Consider the following 13,142-nt stretch of genomic DNA (forward strand, 5'->3'; position numbering starts at 1 on the left):
TTGCTCATAGTTCTAGAGGCCGAGAAATCCAAGAACAAGGTGTCAGTAGATTGGGTGTCAATGAGGGCCTGTTCCTCATAGATGACGTCTTCTGTGTGTCTTTACATGGTAGAAGGGGTGAACAAACTCCCTCAGGCTTCTTTTATAAGGGCACTAATCCCATTTATAAGGATGGAGCTTCATGAAGTGATCGACCCCAAAAGTCCCACCTCTTAATACTACCACATTGCAGATTACGTTTCAATATATAAATTGGAGGAGACACATTGAGACACATGGATATTGGTTGAATAATTATCTTTCTTTTTTTTTTTTTTTTTTTTTTTTGAGACAGAGTCTTACTCTGTTGCCTAGACTGGAGTGCAATGGCACGATCTTGGCTCACTACAACCTCTACCTCCTGGATTCAAGTGATTCTTCTGTCTCAGCCTCCCAAGTGGCTGGGATTACAGATGCACGCCACCATGCCTAGCTAATTTTTGCATTGCTAGTAGAGGCAGGGTTTCACCATGTTGGCCAGGCTGGTCTCGAACTCCTGACCTCAAGTGATCCACCCACCTCGGCCTCCCAAAGTGCTGGGATTACAGGCGTGAGCCACCATGCCTGCCCTGAATAATTATCTTTTGACACCTGGTCTGCAATTCTCATGGAGTTTCCGGTCTGGAAGAAGAGTCTGTATGTAATGTGTTTGGCACAGGTAGGTGCCCAGTGGGTGGGTAGATGGATGGATGGATGGATGGATGGATGGATGGGTGGATGGATGAGATGAGTGACTTACTGCAGGTCTCACAGTTATAAAGTAACTCTTCCTGATAGCTCACACTGGCCACCAAAGACACATTAAGCACTGATTAGAGAGGTACTCCGTGGACCAAATTACTTGAGCAAAGTCTTAGAATTAGGAATTATTGCAGCATGGATGAGAGGCATTCATTTTATGTTCTCTTTTAGTATTTTTCCCAACAAGATCCTGAGAAGGAGGATCTGGATGGAGGTTCTGCCAGAGCCCCCTGGAGCAGAGCCAGGAAGTTGAGTAGGGAGTAGCGCCCCACAGCCCATATGAGCAGACAGGAGCAGGCCAAGCCTGAGGGTCGGGCCTCAGACGCCTGGCCTGGCCGTATTTAGTTTTCAAGGAACTGGAAGGCTTCTCACTCCTCTGCTGTCCAGGCACAGAAGCAAGGCCACCCACAGTTGCTGAGTCAGGGAGGCCCCTAGGGCAGGAACAGAGGCCCCACAATGGGGTAACTTGAACACAGTGGTTCAGAGCCTGGTCTCTGTCAAGAAGATATGGTGCTGGGAACAGTGGTGTGTCCCTGTGGTTCGCGCTCCTCGGAAGGCTGAGGCAGGAGGATAAGCCTAGGGATTCTTGAGCCCAAGAGTTCTAGGCTGTAGTGTGCTATATTGATCGAGTGTTTGTGCTAAGTTCAGCTTCAATATGGTGACCTCCTGTAAGCAGGGGTGTCTAAGGAGGGGTGAACAGGCCCAAGATGAAAATGGAGCAGGTCAAAACTGTGCTGATCAGTGGTGGGATTGTGACTGTGAATAGCCACTGCATTCCACCCTAGACAACATAGTGAGACTCTGTCTCTAAAAGTAAATAAATAGGCTGGGCGCAGTGGGCTCACGCCTGTAATCCCAGCACTTTAGGAGGCCAAGGCGGGCGGATCACTTGAGGTCAGGAGTTCAAGACCAGCCTGGCCGATATGGCGAAACCCTGTCTTTACTAAGAATATAAAAATTAGCTGGTCATGATGTCATGTGCCTGTGGTCCCAGCTACTCAGGAGGCTAAGGCAGGAGAATCACTTGAACCTGGGAGGCAGAGGTTGCAGTGAGCTGAGATCACATCACTGCACTGCAGCCTGGGCAATGAGTGAGACCCTATCTCAAAAAAAAAAAATTAATTAAATTAAATTTAAAAATGTAAATAAATAAGTAAATAAATAAATAAATAAATAAAAGCTGTGGGTTCAAATCCTGCTCAACAACCAATAGCTGTGTGCCTGGCCTACATATCACCTATCAGAGCCTTTGTTTTCTTTATTTGTAAAAACAACAACAAAAATAGCGGTAAAAACAAGCACCATTACTGAGTTCGTTATGTACAAGCCTCTGCTAAGCACCTTACCTGCATTATCTTATTTAATTGTCATCACAATAAACAAGTATTATTATTGTCCTCCTGAAACAAAATACATGAGAACAGTGTCTCTCGTCCATGCTGCCGTAATTTCTAACCCAAGCTGTTGCTCGTGCAGTCCCATCTACCTGGAGTGTATCTCTTTTTTTTTTGAGACGGAGTCTTGCTCTGTCTCCAGCTGGAGTGCAGTGGTGCAATCTTTGCTCACTGCAGCCTCTGCCTCCTGGGTTCCAGAGATTCTCCTGCCTCAGCCTCCCGAGTAGCTGGGATTACAGGCAAGTGCCACCACACCTGGCTAATTTTTGTATTTTTAATAGAGTCGGGGTTTCGCCATGTTGGCCAGGCTGGTCTCAAACTCCTGTCTTCAGATGAGCCACCTACTTCGGCCTCCCAAAGTGCTAGGATTACAGGCATGAGCCACTGCGCCCAGCCTGTAACCAACTCTTATGCAACCTTCAGTGTTCAGTGTAAGGTATCCAAAAAGTTACTTCCTGACTGTGAGACCTGGATTTCCAAATGAGGAAGCTGAGTCACACAGGGTGAGATCACATTCAAGTAAGAGACAGAGCTAGAGACCGGGTGCAGTGGCTCACACCTGTAATCCCAGCACTTTGGGAGGCTGAGGTGGATGGATCACCTGAGCTCGGGAGTTCGAGACCAGCCTGATCAACATGGAGAAACCCTGTCTCTACTAAAAGTACAAAATTAGCTGGGCATGGTGGCGCATGCCTGTAATCCCAGCTACTCGGGAGGCCGAGGCAGGAGAATCGCTTGAACCTGGGAGGTGGAGGTTGCCTTGAGCCGAGATCACGCCACTGCACTTTACCCTGGGCAACAAGAGTGAAACTCCGTCTCAAAAAAAAAAAAAAAAAAAAAAAAGACAGGGCTAGGAAGTGCTTACAACTTCCTCACGCTTACCTACATTTTAATTTCTGTTATTGAATCTTTTCCCCCTCAAATATACCCTATCAGCTTCTATTTTTATTTTTATTTTTATTTTTTGTGATGGAGTCTTGCTCTGTCGCTCAGGCTGGAGTGCAGTGGTGTGATCTTGGCTCACTGTAGCCTCCACCTCCCAGGTTCAAGCGATTCTTCTGCCTCAGCCTCCTGAGTAGCTGGAATTACAGGCGGATGCAACCACACCGGGCTAATTTTTGTATTTTTAGTAGAGACGGGGTTTCACCATGTTGGCCAGGCTGGTCTGGAACTCCTGACCTCAAGTGATCCACCCACCTCAGCTTCCCAAAGTGCTGGGATTACAGGCGTGAGCCACCACACCCGGCCCCTAGCAGCTTCTATAAAACAACACTGGGCACCTGTCCCATCCCCTGCTGCCTCCTTCAGTTCCAAATTGCCACCAAAGCCTTATTCAACCCTTTGCAACAGCCCTGTGCAAAAGGTAGGCTAGATATCATCCCCATGTCACAGACGGGGAAACTGAGGCTCAGAGAAATGAAGCAAGTTGCTTGAGGCCTTGCAACCAGCAAGAGGAGAAACCATAGGTGAACAACAGTGCTGTCTGACTCCCACTCCAGTGCTGTTTCCCCACCACAGTGAGCTGACCCTCGACCCCTCGACCTTCCCAGATGGGAGACTTCACCTCAACTCCCACACCTACACAGGTGATTAGGATTAAAGAGAAAATCAACATGAGATCAATTTGAAAGGAAGGGCCCTGCAGGACTAATAAGGTATTCTGCAAATAAGTAAAAAAATAAAAATAAAAAGTAAGCCTCCTTGAAAAATCGTAAAAGAACTGGGGGAATGAATAAGCTGTAACTGTTCTAAATCAGATCGTATTCCTACAAGACACAGGAGACCAGAACAGCTCCCTACAGCCATTAGCTCATTTCACTCATGTACAAGGCTCTCTGCTGAGAGCCAAGAGGGGGCCCCACCCAGAGGAATCATTACCTGGCCAGCACTTCACTGGGATTTCATGTCCCAGTAAAGTTTTTTCCTAAATTGGGGTACACAATCGCCAACATCTTGTTATTTGTCAAAGAATATTAAAAGGAAAAATAAATTGCTACTTTCTGCTGTTACCATCACCTCATAAAATTCAATAACAAGGACTAATCCCAGAATTTGGCAATTTTAAAAATTACCTATGTAACTGACTCACTATGTTGTCCTAGTTTTCTCACTAGCCTTGGGCCAGTGAGAACTGTATCTAAGATGGGCATTTGGCAACCCTCAGATGAGTAGGAGAGAGAAAACATGTATGCAAATAACTCAGAGTAGCTCATTGCAACTTGGGATGACAGCCACATAAAACTCTTCTAATTACCTTAATTAAAAAAAAAAGATTTATTGGAAGAGGGTTTTACCAGAAGATTTTTTGGATTCTGAGGGTTATGTAGTGACTAGGGATCAACCAAACAACCACTTTTGGCAAGGACAGAAAATTTCAAGAACACGTGGAATCAGCCCATTTGCATGCGCTCTCTCTCTCTCTCTTCTCTCTCTCTCTCCTCATTCTGTGTCTCTGCTTCTCTCTCTGCATTAGCTGTCTTCTCACTCTAGTTACAGACAGTGTTCCTCCATGTGGCAGGGAACATGGTGGCTAATGTTACCAGAAAAACTCTGAACTGGGTACGGTGGCACGAGCCTGTAGTCCCAGCTACTTGGGAGGCTGAGGTGGGAGGATTGCTTGAGCCCAGGAGTTTGAGTCCCGTCTGGGCAACATAGCGAGTCCCTACCTCTAATTGGCGGTGGAGGGTGGGGGGGCACTTTAGGCAAATTAAATTTAACAAAGTGTAACTGCATAAAGAGCAATTCACAAATCCGGAGCCTTGCAGAACCAGGATAGGTTCACAGCAACTCAGAGACTTCCACAGGGTCAGATTACATTTATGGACAGAAAAAGGAAAGTTACATACAGAAAACAGAAGTGAGGTACAGAAACAGCCAGATTGGTTACGGTTGGCATTATTGGTACACTGTTGAACTGTGGTCGGCCTGCGATTGGCTGAAACTCAGCAGCTGTGACTGGATGAGACCTAGCCACTTGTTACAAGAGTACCTTACGGTCTGTTTACATACCTAATTAGATTACAGTTCATAATGTATGGAGAAACCTTTAGACTCAAATTAATACACAACAGGTAAGGAAGAAGCTTTAGGTTAAACTTAACTCAGTTTCAGTGAGAAAGAAAAAAGAAAGCAACTGCCGCAAAAACAGGGAAGGTGTCTGATTGGCCCAGCTGGGTCAGATGTCTATCTCTGGACCAATCAGCTGTGGGGTCTGTAACAACATGGCAGCTCCCATGAGAACGGCATGGTTGGAGTCAGAAGAGGAAGAAGCAGAACTGGGCAGGTGAGCTGGGAAGAGAATACCATAGATGTCCACTATGGAGATGATAAATGCCCTAATGTGCACAAAAAATGTCATGGGCATTTAGGGGATGAAGACACAATTTCTAGCTGTGCAGCTGTGGTGATCAGTCAGAGCTTCTTGGAAGAGGTGGCATTCGAGCTGGGCCTTGAAGCCGAGAATCATCTGGAACGCACAGAGATTCTAAATGCCACCTCACATTAGAAAAGAAAGATGATCCCTGGTAATGGAGAAGATAGCATCCGAAAGAATTAAATATGAATGTCTCACTTTGTCAAGATTTTATAGGTTTTTTATTTTTACAGATGGTGTCTCGCTCTCCCTCCCAGACTGGAGTGCAGTGCGATCATAGCTCATTGCAGCCTTGAACTCCTGGGCTCAAGCGGCCCTCCAGCCCCAGCCTCCAGAGTAGCTGGGACTACAGGTGCACACCACCACACCTAGCTATAGTTTTCAAAATTTAGATATAATTCATATATAAATTATATTTTATAGTTATTTTGGTGTTTAATTTTGAAATAATTTTAGACTTACAGAAATGTTGCAAAAATAGTTCAGAGTTATCCTAAACTCTTCATTTCCTACACCTTCACCTAGCTTTCCCTGATAGGAACATTTTACCTCACCTTAGTACAATTATCAGAACCAGGAAATTAACACTGGTACAGTAACCTACATACCTTATTTGAATTTGAGCTGTTTTCCTTTTGATCTAATCCAAGGTCCAACATTGCATTTAGTTGTAATGTCTTCTTAGTCTTCTCTAATCTATGACAGCTCCTCAGCCTCTCGCTTTTTTTCTCAAATGACCCTGACACGTACTGTTCAGTCATTTTATAGAATATCCCTCAATTTGAATGTCTGATTTTTTTTTTGGTGATTAGATTGAGCTTGTGCACTTTTGGCAAGAATATCACAGAAGTAACGTTATGCCCTTCTTAGTGCATCAGATCAGGGGCTACTTTCTGTTGATATGACTTATTACTGGGCATGTTAACACTGATCATGTGGTTAAAGAGGTTATCTGCTGGGTTTCTCTTTTATAATTTTATAATAAGTGTCCTTTTGTAATTAGTAATTATCTTGTGGGGAGATAATAAGACCATGCAAAAATGTAAATTTCTTGACATTTACGGTATGTTTGTTTGTTTTTTTGAAATGGAATCTCCTTCTGTCACCCAGGGTGGAGTGCAGTGGCGCCATTTCGGCTCACTGCAACCTCTGCCTCTTGGGTTCAAGCGATTCTCCTGCCTCAGCCTTCCGAGTAGCTGGGATTACAGGTGCCCACCACCATGCCTGGCTAATTTTTGTATTTTTAAGTAGAGAAGTGGTTTCACCATGTTGGCCAGGCTGGTCTCAAACTCCTGACCTCAGGTGATTCGCCCACCTCAGCCTCCCAAAGTGTTGGGATTACAGACGTGAGCCACCGCGCCTGGCCTACATTTTTTTTTTTTAAGTGCTGTCAAATGCATGCCGTCTACTTTTCTTCAGTAAATGTCAACTCCTTACCCATTATGTGCCAGTCCCTGTGGGGTGTGCCAAGCAGAAAAAGCACTGATCTAAGATGTGTGGCTCAGTTATGTGTAGATCCATGACCTTGCTGGGCTTTAGGATCCTTATCTATAAAATGGATATCATTATATCTTACCAGTAAGAACTGCTGAGGATAAAGGCAGACCGTACTTGTGAACGTGTTCTGTAATACAAACTAGGGTTGTTCATTCTCCTTCTGCAGTGCTCAGCTCTGGCCTCACCTCTCCTGTTTGCATTTCCCTTTTCCTTCCTGCCTGTGTTCAGGCCTGCAGACTTCTGTCTGTCCTCCCTGGTCTAACTCCCTTATCCTACTTGCCAAGCCTTACTGTGATGTCATTTAATAAATTTTGGAGACACAAGGAGCGCCTCATAGAGATGGACAATTTCCTTCAGTAGTCTCCTGCTGTTTTTAGAGTTGCCTCCAGGTGCCTGGGCCTGTGGGTGTTGGGCAGGAGAACCTTCCTCCTATGGCAGAAATAAGTGGGAGAAGTAGGGATTGCCTTCCTCCAATAATAATGCTTTGGCCCTAAAAAGGAAACTCTTGAACCCCATAGAATATTTTATTTTATTTTATTTTATTTTATTTTATTTTATTTTGAGACAGAGTCTCGCTCTGTCACCCAGGCTGGAGTACAGTTGCACGATCTTGGCTCACGCAACCTCTACCTCCCAGATTCAAGCAATTCTTGTGCCTCAGCCTCCCAAGTAGCTGGGACTACAGTGATGCACCACCACACCTGGCTAATTTTTGTATCTTTAGTAGAGATGGGGTTTCAATGTGTTATCATGCTGGTGTTGAACTCCTGGCTTCAAGTGATCCGCCCTCCTTGGCCTCCCAAAGTGCTGGGATTACAGGCGTGAGCCACCGTGCCCAGCCAAACACCATAGAATATTGAAGAAGCCCAAATGGATACTTGTGTCTTACTGAGTGGACACACTTTAAAGTTACTTCGAAACATGAAAGGATGACTTACTCCATATCAAACCTCCTAATTAATCCAACAGTAATTTTATTTTATTTTGTTTTATTTTATTTTATTTTTTGAGACAGGGTCTCACTCTGTTGCCCAGGCTGGAGTGCAGTGGCACAATCACAGCTCACTGCAGCCTCAACCTCTTAGGCTCAAGTGATCCTCCCAGCTCAGTTTCCTGAGTAGCTGGGACTACAGGTGTACGCCACCATGCCTGGCTAATTTTTGTATTTTTTTGTAAAGACAGAGTTTTGCCATGTTGCCGAGGCCGCTCTCGAACTCCTAAGCTCAAGCAATCCACCCACCTCGTCCTGCCAAAGTGCTGGGATTACAGGTGTGAGCCACCATACCTGGCCTGCAATTTTAATCTAAGGCAGGATTTACTTATTTATTTAGAGACAGAGTCTGTCTCTGTTGCCCAGGCTGGAGTGCAGTGGTATGATCATGACTCACTGCAAGCTTAAACTCCTGGGCTAAAACAATCTTCCTACTTCAGCCTCTTGAGTAGCTGGGACTACAGGCACACACCACCATGACCAGAAAGGTTTTTGTTGTTTTTTTTTTTTGACACGGAGTCTTGCTCTGTCGCCAGGCTGTAGTGCAGTGGCATGATCTTGGCTCGCTGCAATCTCCGCCTCCCAGGTTCAAGCAATTCTCCTGCCTCAGCCTCCTGAGTAGCTGGGACTACAGGTGCGTGCCACCACACCCAGCTAACTTTTGTATTTTTAGTAGAGATGGGGTTTCACCATGTTGGCCAGGATGATCTTGATCTCTTGACCTCGTGATCCTCCCCCTTAGGCCTCCCAAAGTGCTGGGATTACAGGCATGAGCCACCACACCCGGCACACCTGCTTCTTTTTTTTTTTTTTTTTTTTGAAACGAGTCTCCGTCTGTTGCCCAGGCTGGAGTGCAGTGGCACGATCTTGGCTCACTGCAAGCTCTGCCTCCCGGGTTCACGCCATTCTCCTGCCTCAGCCTCCTGAGTAGCTGGGACTACAGGCGCCTGCCACCATGCCCAGTTAATTTTTTTTTTTTGTATTTTTAGTAGAGACAGGGTTTCACCATGTTAGCTGGGATGGTCTTGATCTCCTGACCTTGTGATCCGCACACCTCAGCCTCCTGAAGTGCTGGGATTACAGGCATGAGCCACCGCGCCTGGCCCACACCTGCTTCTTAAAGGACCAAGTCCTGGCTGGGCTCGGTGGCTTATGCCTATAATCCCAGCACTTTGGGAGGCCAAGGTGGGCAGATCCCTTGAGTCCAAGAGTTCAAGACCAGCCTGGGCATAGCGAAATCTCATCTCTACAAACCATTAAAAAATGTTTTGGCTGGGCACAGTGGCTCACATTTGTAATCCCAGCAGTTTGGGAGGCCGAGGCGGGTGGATCACCTGAAGTCAGGAGTTTGAGACCAACGGGCCAATATGGTGAAACCCCATCTCTACTAAAATACAAAATTTAGCCGGGCGTGGTGGTGGACGCCTGTAATCCCAGCTACTCGGGAGGCTGAGGCAGGAGAATCACTTAAACCTGGGAGGCGGAGGTTGCAGTCAGCGAAGACCGCGCCATTGCACTCTAGCCTGGGTGACAAGAGTGAAACTCCATCTCAAAAAAAAAATGTTTTAAAGGAACCAACTCCTTTTAGGGGGGCTTCTGATCATTTGAATCTCCAGTAACAGAAGAGGTTTTCAAATGTTACCCCGGGGATTCCTCATTGCCCGCTCCCAGTATTTTCCAAGAAAGACCTGAGGCTCCTTTCTGAGCTTCATTCCCTTGTTCTCCTCCCAGCCCCTCAGCTGTCTTTTGTACCAATTAGGTAGTTACTAATTGCTCCCTAATTGCAAATTGGCTGCCTCCTTACTGGCTCCCACCCATGCTGGCTGGCTGACCCACGGGTCACATGCATCCTTCAGGGAAAGGTGTTTTGTGAATCCAGTGGTTCATTTGTTCCACACATGTGTGTTGAGCCCCTTCGTTGACGCCAGATCCTTTCTAGGTCCTGGGGACCGTGTTGAGCGAGACAAACCCAAGTCCCTGGCTTCTCAGAGCTCACAGTCTAGCAGGAGACAAACAACAAAAAAATTAATCATTTCCGATCGTCAGTGCTGTGATGGGGAGTAATTACAGTACAGAGTAATTTTGGGGAGCTTCAGATATGTGCTCTGGGAAGACCTTTCTAAGGAGGTGATGTGTGAGTTAAGATCTGAATGGTAATCTGGAGCCAGCCAGAGTGAAGATGTGGTTGAAGAGCACAGTCCCGGGGGAGAAGAAAGCAAAGGCAGAGGCCAGGGGAGAGGAAGCAGCATGGCCTCTCTCAGGGGCATTCATTTCATCTATGAAGCCCTAAGTGATTCAGAAATCAAACATCAGGTTGGGGCTAGTTGTAAGGTTTAGGGCAAAACACCCCTCCTAATCCCTGTTGTTAGAGACTGGAGGCGGGGTTTGCCCCCACCTGGCCCCGCTCCAGAAGGAGGGGTTATTATATGTCTGATTGAATCAGCTTCCAGGATCCTTATTGGTCCTTGGTGGTAATTAGGGCGCTCTCGCTTCAAAGTCCCAAATTCAGGCGCCCCGCTGGGGACTAGAGCGACCACTCCCCACCCCACCCACCCCAAGCTCAGAGGTTGGAGAGAACTGCCTCACCAAAGGAACCCAGACCCAGGCTTGAGACTTTACAAAGAGACACAAGATGTGGATTGCCATGTGAAGTTTCCAGATTTTTTAAAATGTTAGAACGATGAATTCGAAAAGCTTTAAAACACTGCACAGGCCAAACAACATGTCTATTGGCAGGACCTGGCCAGCTGGCCTGGGTGCGGTGGGGCTTGGTGAACGCCTAGAGGTAGGGACGAGGGAGAGAAGGAGTCCGGAAGGATGCTAACTGCATCCTGGATTCTGGGACACCCATGCCCTGGCAGAGATGTGCCCTAAGAGGAACGAACTCACGGCCACAGGCACAGATTGAGCACCTACTGTGTGCATGGCTCTGTGCTAGGATGGGGGACACAAAACACTTCATAGGACTGCACCCTCGCTCAGGGCTGGGTGGGCCGACCTCAGGAAACCTGGGTTCCAGCCCTGACTTGCTCTCCTATAATTGCTGTGTGAACTTGGGTTGATTCATCATCTCTCTGGGATTCAGCACACAGCCTTTGTTGACATTAGATTAACTAAATCCAGTAAGGGAAGATTTTGAAGGGCCTCTAGGTGTCTGGATAGGGAATCTGGGCTGGGTCTAATAGGAAGTAGGAACCACCCCAGGTTCTTGAGCAGGGGAGTGACATGTTGAAGAGGAAAGTGAAGCAGGCCACCTGTGCAGAGACACACATCATCCAGGTGTGGGGTAGTGAGGACAGCAACTAAAGCTTATGCAAATCAGATCTGATCACCTCTAGCTCAAAAACCTTCCATGGCTCCCTGCAGTCCTCACATGAAAGTCCTTTCTTCTTACTATGGTCCATGGGCAGGGCCAGCTTCATGTAATGAAGGATCAGTGTAATGCTCTGCTGTCACTATCTTGAAATACTTAATAATTTTTGAACAAGGAGCTCCTTTTTTTCATTTTGCACCAGGCCCTGCAAATTATGAAGGGACCCACAGGGACCTTTCAGTCTGGCCCCTTTTCCCCTCTCCTCATCCAAACCCCACTTCTCCCTTACCCTTCATACTTCAGTCACGTTGGTCTTCCATCAGTTTCTGGAGATTGTTCCTGCCTTGGGACATTTGCGTAGTCTGTTCCCCTTGCCTGGAACACCCCCACCCCCACGTCGAGACCAACTTAGTTTTTTGTTCAACAATTTCTTATCTTCCAGACTTGAGCATAATTATCTCCTGAGAGATAACTCCTCTGACCTCCCAGAACTACCTGTTCAAAACAAAACTTTAAAAATTATTTAAGCCAGCCGGGCACGATGGCTCATGCCTGTAATCCCAGCACTTTGGGAGGCCCAGGTGGGCGGATCACTTGAGGTCAGGGGTTCAAGACCAGCCTGGCCAACATCATGAAACCCCGTCTCTACTAAAAATACAAAAATTAACTGGGTGTGGTGGCAGGAGCCTGTAATCCCAGCTACTTGGGAGGCTGAGGCAGGAGGATTGCTTGAACCCGGGAAGCAGAGGTTGCAGTGAGCTGAGATCACGCCATTGCACTCCAGCCTGGGCGACAGAGTGAAACTCTGTCTCAAAAAAAAAAAAGAAAGAAAAAAAACGATTTAAGCCTGAGTGCAGTGGCTCACTCCTGTAATCCCAGTACTTTGGGAGGCAAGGCAGGAGTATTGCTGAGGCCAGGAATTCCAGACCAGTCTGGGCAACACAGCAAGATCCCATCTGTACAAAAAATAAGAAAATTAGCCAGACATGATGGTGTGTGCCTGTAGTCCCAGCTACTTTGGTGGCTGAGGCAGGAGGATTGCTTGCGCCCAGGAGTTCAAGGCTTCAGTGAGCCATGATTGCGCCACTGCACTCCTACCTGTGCAACAGAGCTAGACCCTGTCTCAAAAAAAAAAAAAAAAAAAAAAAGCAATAATGGAGGCATTTCAGGCATCTGTCAGCAGCCATAGGTGTTCAGGGGCTTTGTGCTTATGAAGGTTTGTTCAGTAACAAATATTCAGCTGGAGCGGGCATCATGGCTCACACCTGTAATCCTAGCACTTTGGGAGGCTGAGGCAGGAGGATTGCTTGAGCCCAGGAGTTTGAGACCAGCTGGGCAACAAAGTGAGACCTGATCTCTACAAAAAATAAAATACATAAAATTAGCTGGGCATAGTGGCATGCACCGGCTGAGGTGGGAGGATCGCTTGAGCCCAGGAGGTCGAGGCTGCAGTGAGCTGCGATCACGCCATTGCACTCCAGCCTGAGAGACAGAGTGAGACCCTGTCTCAAAAAATTAAAAACTTAATTAATTAAAAAAAATTCAACTGGGGAAATAGTTCTAGCTCTCTCTTTCTCTTTCTCTCTTTTTTTTTTTTTTTTTTGGAGGCAGAGTTTCACTCTGATACCCAATCTGGAGTGCAGTGGCATGATCTCGGCTCACTGCAACCTCCACCTTCCAGGCTCAAGGGATTCTCCCACCTCAGCCTCCCAAGTGGCTGGGACTATAGGTGTATGCCACCACACCCAGCTCATTTTTGTATTTTTTGTAGAGATGGGGTTTTGCCATGTTGCC

This window comes from Gorilla gorilla, chromosome 23 (genome assembly GCF_029281585.2).
Source record: "Gorilla gorilla gorilla isolate KB3781 chromosome 23, NHGRI_mGorGor1-v2.1_pri, whole genome shotgun sequence".
Taxonomy (NCBI): Eukaryota; Metazoa; Chordata; class Mammalia; order Primates; family Hominidae; genus Gorilla; species Gorilla gorilla.